This window comes from Pinus tabuliformis, chromosome 4_2 (genome assembly GCF_031772625.1).
Source record: "Pinus tabuliformis cultivar Carrire ecotype Pingquan chromosome 4_2, CPIR1, whole genome shotgun sequence".
Classification (NCBI taxonomy): domain Eukaryota; kingdom Viridiplantae; phylum Streptophyta; class Pinopsida; order Pinales; family Pinaceae; genus Pinus; species Pinus tabuliformis.
The window spans coordinates 695572115-695585414 of record NC_142304.1 but is presented as its reverse complement, the minus strand read 5'-3'; the positions used below and the strand labels follow the sequence as shown (position 1 = coordinate 695585414).

Sequence of the window (13300 nt, the reverse complement as noted above, 5' to 3'; positions counted from 1 at the left end):
AGGAAAGAGGTATGTATGGGGAATTTGCTTGTTTATGCATACAGACGAACAAGGTATGTAGGTATGTATGGGTGTTTTACTTTGTTACTACATAATAATATGGTTCGACATCCATTTTTATTTAATTCATTTGTTGCTTTATTATTATATCATGTGTGTTTATTGAAATGTAGATGTAGTGTAGATATTTAATTCATTTGTTGCTTTATCATTATTTCATGTGTGTTTATTGAAATGTAGATGTAGTGTAGATTAAGAAAGTTGAAGGAACACTAATGAAATTACTATTTTCTTTGCGTGACACAGATGTGAGGCACCATAGCAAAGGTACATATAGAGGGTGAGTTATATTTTGTTACAAAGACTTGTGTTTAAATAAATGCATACCATGTTATTTGAGATTTATTTATATAGTGTGTGGTATGCAAATGTGGGTAAAGGAAGGTGGTGGAGTATTGAGAAAACTACGGAAATGTTTTTGTATGGGAGAGACTTGCTAATGTGTAGGAGAACAAGGGAAAAAATGCGTTATCTTTTGGTTTTGACATGGATATCTTCCCGTTTCAATACAATGGTTCTCATTCAAATAATGTGTTTTCTTTTGGTTTTGATATGAATATCTTCGCATTTCAATACAATGGTTCTCCTTCCCCATTCCTTTTTGAGGAATTATGATTTTTGGTCATTACATAAGATGCACTTTTGCATAATATTACTCATAAGACATTTTGTTTTGGTTTATGATTTGTCATAATATATCTAAGTGTTTGTTTGGTACATTGTGTAGGAAATTAAGGTAGGTCCTAACAACCATGTTTATACAAGCATAGTGGGTGAAGGCGAAGATTGAGGTGATATGTATGGTTCCATCTGTGTGTATTTAAATTCGAGGCATCTTACATTATTTTTCATCCACGTAATCATTAATCACATTGTAATCATTAACCACATTGTAATGCAGTAAATGTAATATGGAGAATAACTAACTAAATTCTTGAAATGTATAAAATGTACTTTTGCGTAATATTACTCATAAGATATTTAGTTTTGGTTTTTTAATTCTCATAATATATAAGTGTCAGTTTGGTACATTGTTGGGAACTTAAGGTAGGTCCTAACAACCCATGGTTACACAAGCATAGTGGGTGAAGATTGATGTGATATGTATGGTTCCATTTGTGTGCATTTAAATTCAAGGCGTCTTACATTTTTTGTCATCTATCTGATTATCGACCACATTGTAATGCAGGTAATGTAATGTGGAGAATCATGAACTAAAGTGTTGAAATCTATTTGTGAGGAAGAGACTGTAGTAGAGTGCAAAGGCAGAGACAAAGTTACATGTGAGTTTTCTTTTGGTGCACATGTTCATATATGATCCACTATTTACCTATATATGATCATCCCTTAGGCATCTTACATTTTTTGTCATCTATCTACTTATCGACCACATTGTAATGCACATTGTAATGCAGGTAATGTAATGTGGGAAATCATGAACTAAAGTGTTGAAATCTATCTGTGAGGACTTTTTAGAGTGCAAAGGCAGAGACAAAGGTACATGAGAGTTTTCTTTTGGTGCACATGTTCATATATGATCCATTGTTTACCAATATATGATCATCCTTCATTTATTTACGATTTATGATTTTTAGTCTTTACATAAGATGTACTTTCTAGTGCATAAAATTATTCATAATATCTCTCAACATTTTGTGTGTATTTAGCACGATAAGAAACATTTTTACATTCTCCATACAAGATCTCTAACCTTCCTTTCAAGTGCTAATGTGTGTAGGGCTAACCATAACATAATTAATACTATAGCAAGGTGTTACAACTGGGTATTAGTGTTGCATCCTCTAGTAGCATAAGGCTGCTAGATGTTTGATATCAAGAGGAAGGCCATTTTGAAATAATCTCTTGCGCTATGACTATAATAGGCTCATGGGTGCTTCCACTGTCCAAAAGCCCTCAACATAAGCTTACCACAAATAAGCCCCTCTTAACCTTTCATTTATTCTTAGACCTCAAAATAGATTAGGGTTGACCTTTCAAAGTTATGAATACAAGTAGGGCCAACATAAACTTGTGGGCGTCTTTTATTGCGAATGGCTTGCTTTTTGGGAATGTCTTATTGAATTTTGCTTTTGTTTTGCAATAGTTCTTTGTTCTTGCCTTGAATTTTTTGCATTTGAGATGATGTAGGATTTGGGGGTAACACCTTTAGAATTTTTGAAAGTTCCTTACAACATTGCTCCTCGACTATCAACTGTGACATATCACATTGCTACTCGACTATCAATTGTGACATATTTCAAGATCTTGACGTTTTTGGTATTGTAACCTCTTATGGTTTATTTTTGAAGTTATTTTTGTAGATTCCAATTCCATAACGACCCATACCTTGCATTTGAGGTGATGCATGAACAAAATATATATATTTTTTATCTTCCTGGAAAACAAGGTTGCATTTGAGGTGATGGATGAACAAAAAATATATATATATTTTATCTTCTTAGAAAACAAGGTTGAATTGCAGACCTAGAAAAATATTCCAAACCCACAATGATAGGTCTTAAACCCTAAAATAGTGGTAGATTAGTGTTACCCTGGCTACTTAAACCAACTCCCTCGAGCTTTGTTTGTAATTAGGGACATGCTTTCATCCTTTCCATTTGTTGTTTGAAGGTGAGACAACTTGCAAGTTTGTGAACAATAAGTATGACACCCAAAACAACACTAAAATTTGAACTAGGAACCACAAAAAATGCCTCTATTAAGAGGAATAATATGCCTCTATTAAGAGGAATAATAATGCCATTAGGTTGTCTTGTATAAATGATTTACCAATCCAATGCCCCTTTCAAACTTTGAGCCTACATGAATGCATTTATAAATGAACCCTTCCTCCTTTTTATGCTATTTTTGGTAACATTACTTTAGGTTTGACCCCTAATATTACGACTATATAAATAGGGTCAATTTGGTTACACATATTTCTCCTACGTAGGTTAGCTTTCTTGACCTTGTTCTGCTTTTTTTCTTCTTTAGTCTTGTTTTTAATCAGAGTTCAATTTGGAATTAACCTTTCAAATGAGCTGCCATGACTGTTGTCCCATCCATAATTGTCGTTGGTGGTATTTGGTTGGCAATGTTCTTATGGAAAAGGATTGCCTCAATGCCTCTTAAAAAGAAAGGCCAAAGTTGATTCATATCTCTCGTGTTAAGAAAACTTCTCTTACAATGTTTAACATGCGACGACTATCCCAAAATGATGTGATTTATGGTGGTTCATGAACAATGCTTTGGATAAAATCAGTATGAGTGAACAAACGTGGAGCATATCCTTCATGAATGCACCACGACTTCTAACATAGAGTGAACTCATAAAGTGAACTCCGGCTTGATGTTTGTAGTTTAGGCATGTACTTCTTCATAGCCCTAAAGTTTGGGCGTGCAAAATCCAGCTAAAGTAGTAATTAAAGTAATTTTTTTTCATAAGATAAAATTGTTTTTAATCTAATGAAATGTAAAGGTTATTTGGAATAGTGGAATTAGATATAAGGTTATTTGGAATAGTGGAATTAGATGTATCTTAATGATTCATCTCAAGTGAGATGAGATCAAATTTCAACTGACAATCACTTTGAAGATTAGGGTTGTGAATTCAATCAAAAATTATCACTTTGAAGATTAGGGTAAAGGTTATTTGGAATAGTGGAATTAGATGTATCTTAATGATTCATCTCAAGTGAGATGAGATCAAATTTCAACTGTCAATCACTTTGGAGATTAGGGTTGTGAATTCAATCAACAACTCGAGCTTATAAAAGAAGAGCTAAGGAGAGGAGAAGACACAACAATAGTGAACACAAGGCTTGATAGGAGATTTCAGTAATTGAGTGGAGAAAGTGTGCCAGGTCCGAGGAAGGTGCAAGGGAGATCCAAATCAGCCAAGACAGATTGAGGACAAATCTAGGGCTTGATCAGGTGGATCAGATTTAGGTTATTGTTGTATTTGTAGTTTTCTCAGTGCGTCATTATCCTAGTAAGAGAGCCTTAGTAGGTTTTGAATTATTAATGAGGTTTTGAATTATTAATGAAGAATTGATTTGATTGGGCAAAAAACTTGTGTAATGTGTGATTGAGATTGGTTGTGCTTTTGCTGAATATTTTTTTGTTTACGCTAAGAACTTAGTTGTGCTTTTATTCAGTAGATATGTGATAAATTTGCTAGGAATTAATTTTCAGGTTGCTGGGTTCTGAAATTAACAAGGTATGATAGTTGAAACTTTGAGAAATCGATCTCAGAATCACCAGGCGCTAGGTGTGTTTAGTGATTGGAAGGGTCTAGGTTCGGCCAACGACCATTCAAGGGATAATTCTTATTTTGCATGTTGAGAATTCAACGCATAAGAAAAATTAATTTCTTATGATGCGCAACGCTAATGGCTGGACAATTGAGTGAAGAAAAATTTAAGGTGGTTGATAAGGCGACAATGACCTAGTTGCTGACAGATCTATCAGGCACCACAGAGAATGGTGTTATTCGAGACCATAGGGGATATGATTGAGAATGGTGTTATTCGAGACCATAGGGGATGTGGTAATCATAGAGATCGAATTGGCAGTCGCAGAGGTAGAGGTCGAATGGGACGCAAGTATAGCATATAATCTCTAGTCATGCCGACAACCAAAATAGTAGTTGGCAATTGTAGGGCAGGCTAACTCTAACAGGCTGTGTATGTGAGGAAGTGGAGGGTTGTCAAAGAAGCCTGTAACCATCATTGAGTTAGTGCCAGGGATGTTTTGGGCAAGGAAAACCAACCGTCGAAGACAACAATCGTCGGGCTAAGAGGAAAAATCCAACTGCCATAAGATCTAGCAAGGTTAGTGATATAACTGTTAGTTGGCGATAGAACTGTTAGTTGCGATCGTAAAGCCCATATGGTGCTGCTGAGTGGTCAAAACATAGTCATTCCAACAAGGAGAGCCGTGTTGTAGAGGAATGTAGCAGTCAACCGTAGATTGACTGAAGTCCTAGAGGTGCTGTCGAGAACAAAGAAATGATTACGCAAGGGGCATACAAAGTTGCAAAGTTGCATGAGTGTGGTGCCAGATTGTAGTACGAGCAATGATGGGTGGTCACCTCTTGGAGGGAGACCATACCAGTTGATGGACTAGAGCAACGATGACACCAATGAAGGAAGTCGTAGTCGTATAGTTCATATGGGAGCCACATATCAACCATAGTGGTATAAAGGGTTGAGGGTGCATCTAACTTCACTCCCTGAAAGGTGAGGGTTTCATTGATTCTGGAGAATGGCATATGGGAGTTTCTAAACTCCAAAATCATGATGCCTATAGATGCTACAAAATTGGCCAGCTATAACTAAAAGGATGTCAAACTTAGGAGAATTATCTTGGATGTGGTGAAGGATCATGTGATTCCTCACCTATCCGAGAAGAAGACAACAAGGGAGATGTGGGAGGCTCTAATGACGCTTTATTAGAGGGATAACTCAAACAAAAAAATGGTGTTGATAGAGAAACTCAAGAACACGAGAGCAAATGCCACGGCCAATTATTCAACAAAGATCACATAGGTATGTGATGAGTTGGCAATAGTTGGGGTGACCATGACATGGGATGAATTGGTAAGGACTATCTTGAATGGCTTCACTAAGCTATGGACTCCTTTCATGAAGGGCATCTTTGCATGAGAACCTCATCCTAATTGGGAAAGATTATGGGATGATTTTGTCCAGGAGGGCATCCTAGAGGAATCTCTAGGAGGCCAATAGAAGGGTGATGATGAGAACCTTTTCCATACCTATTAAGCGAGGCAAGGAAAGAGGAAGAAAAATATAGGTGGAGAGGCTACTTCACTAGCTATAAGAAAGGCTTTGAGCAAAGTGAAATGATTTGCATGCCACAGGAATGGGCACTATGCATCACAATGTTCAGAGAGGAAGAAGAAGGGGAAATTGCAACAAACATCAGTGCCAACAGTGGTTCATGAGTTTGCATCGAAGTTTAAAAAGGGCTTGTCATTTGTCTCTTGTCTATTAACCAACACCATCAAAAGGATTGACTTGTACCTGGATAGTGGTGCATCATACCATGGGACAAGAGGCATAGGAGCTATTTAACAGTCTTATGGATATTGACTTTGACTTGTTTGCGGAGGTATTGATGCCAAGTATGCAGTGAAGGGTGTTGGAACTGTTAAGTTCCAACTCGAGTTAGGTTTGTTGGAAGTAAAGGACATGCTATATGTACCAACACTAAAAAAGCCACTGAGGTATCCTCCATCCCATCTTTTTTGAAGCCATAGACATGAGAGCCCTAACATAAGTGTATCCAACGTTTGGAGTGAATGTCTCCTCGTGATCCATTCCATCCTTTTAGGAAAAACCTATGGCCACAAACCTAGCCATGTACTTCTAGATGCTGCCGTTTGTAGCATGTTTGATCTTGAAGACCCATCTTGAGATTTCCCCTTTGGCTGTGATAGAATGTCATAGACATCATCCTTCATGATAGAAGCATACTCTTTTACCATGGCATCTCTCTAAACTTGTTGGCATGCTGCGTCCTCATAATTGCAAAACTCATAGTCAATGATGTCACTCATGAGTGCCATTTAATGAGGAAAATGTCTTAGTGGTCCGCTCTCCTTGAAAGTACTATTAAGAGCCTCCACATGCTCTTGAGCATCTCTTATTGTCTACTCTAGCCATTTCGGCCTCCTCTTGACAGAACTACGCGGTGCCTCTTACTCCTCTTAATCTAAAGACTGAGTAGTTGTTGCTGTTGTTGTTGGCCTCTCCTCTCCTCAAAGACTGAGTTGTTGTTGCTGTTGTTGTTGTTGGCCTCTCCTCTCCTCTGTTGACTTTTACATGGCCTTCATTAATGATAATTATTTTTGATGATTTTTTCTATTTCCATTCTTTTTCATTAATTCCATCATTCAATAATTATACATAAGACATCAACCATATAACAAATAAGATAGAAGGATCATAAAGAGATAACCCTACAAAAACATAAGATAGAAGTATCATAAAGAGACAGCCAACAAATAAGATAGAAGGATCATAAAGAGATAACCCTACAAAAACATAAGATAGAAGTATCATAAAGAGACAGCCATACAAGAACACAAGATAATAAAGAGACAACCATACAAGAACATAAGATAGAAGTATCATGAAGAGACAACCATACAAGGTTTCAATTTCATTCGTTGCTGCGCTCATCTCTGATTTGTAGATGGTGATAATCTACCCTAAATATATGGTATATGTGCTTTGAGGACTGTTATACTTGTGGATCAAACAACTGTTTATTAGCAGTTCATATGGATCTACTTTGAGAACACTGTGGCATCATGCTATCAATATAGTTTTATGATCACTGCCCTTGTTAGTTATAATTCACTATGAATATATGATAGCAAACATCTTGAAGATCTCCAAAATTGTTTATGCGAAGAGTTATTTTTTTGGCAACTGCTTAAAGTTTTGGCTTGGGAGAGCTTTTCCGTTTAGTTATTTTTTTGGCAACTGCTTAAAGTTTTGGCTTGGGAGAGTTTTTCTGTTTAGTTTATGAATTACATTTTGCTTTGAGGACTGTTATTCATGAGATTTACCCTGGAAAACCCACAATGGGGCTACATCAAGGAGATAAAATCCAGGTCAAAAAGGGCTTCCCTCCTACTAGCAGCTCTGATTGTACGTGGTTATTGACGGTCATATTATTTTCTGTAGCTTATATTTCTTGATATGCAAGCTGTTTGGGTTTCTGTCTTTCTGGGTTTCTATTTATAGGCGGTCTATGTTTTTTTTTTAAGCTTTCATATCTTAAAAATTCTTTTCTAATGCGTGTATTTTATTTTGAATGTAAATTTAGCTATCAAGGCTATATTGCGTTCTGCATTTTATTTTCTTTGTAGTTTAGTGTATAACATTCTGTCACACAGCCTTGCCTTGTTAGAGTTCCTAGTTCCTACTCTTCGTCGTTTATGTGAAGAGTTATTCTTTGGCAACTACTCTTCGTCGTTTTATGTGAAGAGTTATTCTTTGGCAACTGTAAAGTTTTGGGTTGGGAGAGCTTTTCGTTTTAGTTTATGAATTACATTTGGTCATTTTTGGGAGGCAACGGTTTCTCATTTTCTTATGGAATTTGACAGTACTGTGATAGTACATTTTTTTTCGTAATAGGTTAATAAATAAACATTTTTGACCCAAAAAAAGGCAACGGTTTCTCATTTTCTTATGGAATTTGATAGTACTGTTTTTTCGTAATATGTTGATAAATAAACATTTTTGACCCAAAAAAAACTGCTTGTGAAGAGTTATTCTTTGGCAACTGTGTAAAGTTTTGGGTTTGGAGAGCTTTTCGTTTTAGTTTATGAATTACATTGGTCATTCTTGGGAGGCCACATTTTCTCATTTTCTTATGGAATTTGATAGTTTCTCATTTTCTTATGGAATTTGATAGTACTGTTTTTTCGTAATATTTTGATAAATAAACATTTTTGACTCCAAAAAAACTGCTTGTGATTCTTTACAGGTATCTCTATTAATTATATTCCAGTTTCAAGATGCAGATCTTTGTCAAAGCTCTTATTAAGACCATCACTCTCGAGGCTGAGAGCTTTTACACCGTTAAAGATGTCAAAAATAAGATCCAGGCCAAATAAGGGATATCTATTAATTATATTGCAGTTTCAAGATGCAGATCTTTGTCAAAGTTAAAGATGTCAAAGATAAGATCCAGGCCAAATAAGGGATATCTATTAATTATATTGCAGTTTCAAGATGCAGATCTTTGTCAAAGCTCCTATTAAGACCATCACTCTCGAGGCTGAGAGCTTTTACACCGTTAAAGATATCAAAGATAAGATCCAGGCCAAAGAAGGGATTCCCTCCGACCAGCAACGTCTGATCTTCGCAGGAAAGCATCTTGATGATGGACGAACCCTTGCTTATTACAACAATAAGAAGGAATTTATCCTCCTTTTTCCCTGTTTGAAGGGCGGTATTAATATCAAGCTTAGAAAAAGCAGACACTCTAAAATGAGTGCCAGAGCTTCAGCAATATAGTTGAAAAAGTGTATACTACTTTTTAACGGTTTTTGCGTAATGCTAAGGGTTTATAGGAATTTCCCCTTTATCATGCATCATTGTCTACCCGAATCCCTTCTGCGGCTTAGTAGACTGCGACACCACCACATCTGTCCCATGTAAGAGGTTCAGATCGGTGCTCATATCCATTTGTTCGTCCGGGCTTATACCAGGAATCTTCTGCGGCTCAGTACACTGCGACACCAGCACATCTGTGCCCTGCAGATCGGTGCTCATATCCATTGGTTCCTCCAGGGATTATACCAGGAATATTTTGGATAATGAAAATAGGATCTGGGTGCCTCACACTCCATTTTGAGGCCTCTGGATATCTGATGATTCCAGTACTCTTTATATCCTTGAAAGAGTAGCACAGATTTTCAAAATTAATCTTTTAGAAAGTCAGACAGCGTTATCTGATGCAATAGAGAATGATGAATGATGGATATCTGATGATTCCACTACTCATTATATCCTTGAAAGAGTAGCATTTTCAAAATTAATCTTTTAGAAAGTCAGACAGCATTATCTGATGCAATAGAGAATGATAAAAGGGAGTGCACCAAATCACACAGGTAGTGATTATCTTCTACCATATGGGAATGACATTTCAACCACCAAATGTCATCAATTCCATGAGCCTTTAAGCCTTTCATCCAATAGTTAAGATGGGATTCGAACTATGACAGAAGGGCATGCTGATTATCAATTTCAACAAAAATAGCCGAAGGTCAGTTGAGCATTCCACTGCAAATCCAAAACATGTCATGTGAGTGTTTATCTCAGTACAATTTTCCAAGACTTGATCTCAAATGTCTTTTATGGCCAGCCTTATTCTGCCAAGGAGGATGAAGATATTGGAGTAGTCGTTAGCAGTTGTTTTAGAGCCAGCTTTCTTATTTTGCCAAGCAGGATGAAGATATTGGAGTATTTTTAGCAGCCGTATCGTGGCTTCTTGTTCTCTGGATTTGGTTCTTGGGAGATTTTGTAGAACAGTTGCTTCGGTGAGGTCGTTGGAGATGCCTTTATGGGTTGCCTTTACGAGTATTGATGCTTCTCGGCCAATGTACTGAACTGCTGTTGGATATGTCCAGATTGATGACTGTTTTGAGGTTCTTCAGCGCTAGCGCCCGGTTGCTACCTAGCTATGATCTCTTTGACAGTACTCTTAATGCATGACCGAAATACTTAAATGGTTAAACATTTAACTACTGATATGCTTCACTTGCACAGTCACACTTCCGTTTATTGTTGACAACAGTTTGGGGTTTCAGTTTCATTCGTTGCTGCGCTCATCTCTGATTTGTAGATGGTGATAATCTACCCTAAATACATGTTATATGTCCTTTGAGAACTGTTATACTTCCTTCTGAATCAGACAACTGTATATTAGCATAGTTCATATGGATCTACTTTGAGAACACTGTGGTATCATGCTATCAATATAGTTATATGATCACTGCCCTTGTTGGTTATAATTCACTTTGAATATATGATGGCAAATGCATCTTGAAGCTCTCCAAAATTGTTTATCTGGAGTTATTTTTGGCAACTGCTTAAAGTTTTGGCTTTGGATAGCTTTTCCTTTTAGTTTATGAATTACATTTGTCATCCTTGCAAATGCATCTTGAAGCTCTCCAAAATTGTTTTATGTGAAGAGTTATTTCCAAGGCAACTACTTAAAATTTTAGCTTTGGATAGCTTTTCCTTTTAGTTTATGAATTACATTCCTCATCCTTGGGAGGCAACGATTTCTAATTTTCTTATGGAATTTGGTACTGTTTTTTCATAATATGTTGATAAATTTACTTGTGATGATTTTCAGGTATATCTGTTAGTTATAGTCCAGTTTCAAGAAGTAGATCTTTGTCAAAACTCTTATTAAGACCATAACTCTCGAAATTGAGAGAGCTTTTACACCGTTAAAGATATCAAAGAAGATCCAGGTCACAGAAGAGATTCCCTCCGAACAGCATCACAGAAGAGATTCCCTCCGAATAGCAGCGTTTGATCTTCGCAGAAAAGCATCTTCTTGACGGACCAACCCTTGCTTATTACAACAATCAGAAGGAATCTAGCCTCCACCTTTTTCCCTTTTCGAAGGGCGCTATTGAGATCAAACTTAATAAAAGCAGACGCTCTAAAATGGTGGCAGAGCTTCAGCAAAATAGTTGAAGTGCATTCTCCTTTTTAACGGTATTTTGCATCATGCTAAAGGTTTATAAGAATTTCCCCTTTATGATGCATCACTGTCTACCCGAATACCTTCAGCGGTTCAGTAGACTGCGACACCACCACATCCATCCCCTGTAAAGAGGTGCAGATCAGTGCTCATATCCATTGGTTCCTCGGGCTTATACCAGGAATATTTTGAATAATGAAAATAGGACATGGGTGCCTCATTATATCCTCGAAAGAGTTTCAAAGATTTTCAAAATTAATCTTTTAGAAAGGCAGACAGCATTATCTGATTCAATAGAGAATGATACAAGGGAGTGCACCAAGTCACACAGGTAGTGATCATAATCTACCATATGGGAATGGCATTTCAACCACCAAATATCATCAGTTCAGCCTTTCATCCAAAAGATGGGATTCGAACTATGACAGAAGATGCATGCTGATTATCGCTTTCAACAAAAATACTAATAGCCGAAGGTCAGTTGAGCATTCCACTGCAAATCCAGAGCATGTCATGTGAGTGTTCATCTCAGTAATATTTTCCAAGACTTGATCTCAAATGTCTTTTATGGCCAACATTATTATGCCAAGGATGTTGAAGATATTGGAGTAGTCGTTAGCAGTTGTTTTATAGCCAGCTTTCTTATTCTGCCAAGCAGGATGAGGATATTGGAGTATTTTTAGCAGTGGTATCGTGGCTCCTTGTTCTCTGGAGTTGGCTCTTGGGCGACATTGCAGAACAGCTGCTTCGGTGATAAGGTCGTTGGAGATGCCTTTATGAGTTGCCTTTACGAGTATTGATCCTTCTCTGCCAATTTTCTGAACTGCCTGTTGGCTATGTCCAGATTCATGACTGTTTTGAGGTTCTTCAGCGCTCGGTTACTGCTTAGTTATGATCTCTTTGGCAGTACTCTTAAGGCATGGCCTAAATACTTGAATGGTTAAACATTTAACTACTGGTATGCTTCACTTGCACAGTCACACTTCCGTTAATTGTTGAGAACAGTTTGTGGTTTCAATTTCATTCGTTGCTGCGCTCATCTCTGATTTGTAGATGGTGATAATCTACCCTAAATATATGGTATATGTGCTTTGAGGACTGTTATACTTGTGGATCAAACAACTGTTTATTAGCAGTTCATATGGATCTACTTTGAGAACACTGTGGCATCATGCTATCAATATAGTTTTATGATCACTGCCCTTGTTAGTTATAATTCACTTTGAATATATGATAGCAAATTCATCTTGAAGATCTCCAAAATTGTTTATGCGAAGAGTTATTTTTTTGGCAACTGCTTAAAGTTTTGGCTTGGGAGAGCTTTTCCGTTTAGTTTATGAATTACATTTCTCATCCTTGGGAGGCAACATTTTCTCATTTTCTTATGGAATTGCTTGCTTGTGATGATTTACAGGTATATCTGATTGTTATATTCCAGTTTCATCTTAGATCCAGGCCAAATAATGGATTCTCTCCGACCAACAGCCTCTGATCTTCGTGGGAAAGCATCTTGATGTCGGACAAACCCTTGCTTATAACAACAATCAGAAATCCTCCACCTTTTTCTCTGTTTGAAGGGCGGTATATACCAAGCCTAAAAAAGGCAGACACTCTAAAATGAGTGCTTATAATAAGAATCAGAAATCCTCCACCTTTTTCTCTGTTTGAAGGGCGGTATATACCAAGCCTAAAAAAGGCAGACACTCTAAAATGAGTGCCAGAGCTTCTGCAAGACGGTTGAAGAAGCGTATTTTTCTTTTTACTGGTATTTGCATAATGCTAAGGGTTTATAGGATTTTCCCCTTTATCATGTATTTTGTATCATGTATTATTGTCTACCCGAATCCCTTCAGCGGCTCGGTAGACTGCAGACACCACCACATCTATCCCTCTGTAAGAGGTGCAGATCGGTGCTATATCCATTGGCTCCTCCGGGCTTATACCAGGAATATTTTGGATAATGAAAATAGGACGTGGGTGCCTC

At 37.1% G+C, this 13300-nt stretch overlaps 1 long non-coding RNA gene across 1 annotated transcript; it reads left to right on the top strand.

Annotated features, from left to right (window-relative positions):
• Positions 1–1219: 1219 nt before the first annotated feature.
• LOC149171388 (uncharacterized) lies at positions 1220–12759 on the top strand. Its single transcript, XR_016259024.1, has 5 exons — positions 1220–1343; positions 1476–1557; positions 8581–10446; positions 10960–12274; positions 12731–12759. It is a non-coding gene; the product is annotated as an uncharacterized LOC149171388 (long non-coding RNA).
• Positions 12760–13300: the final 541 nt, after the last annotated feature.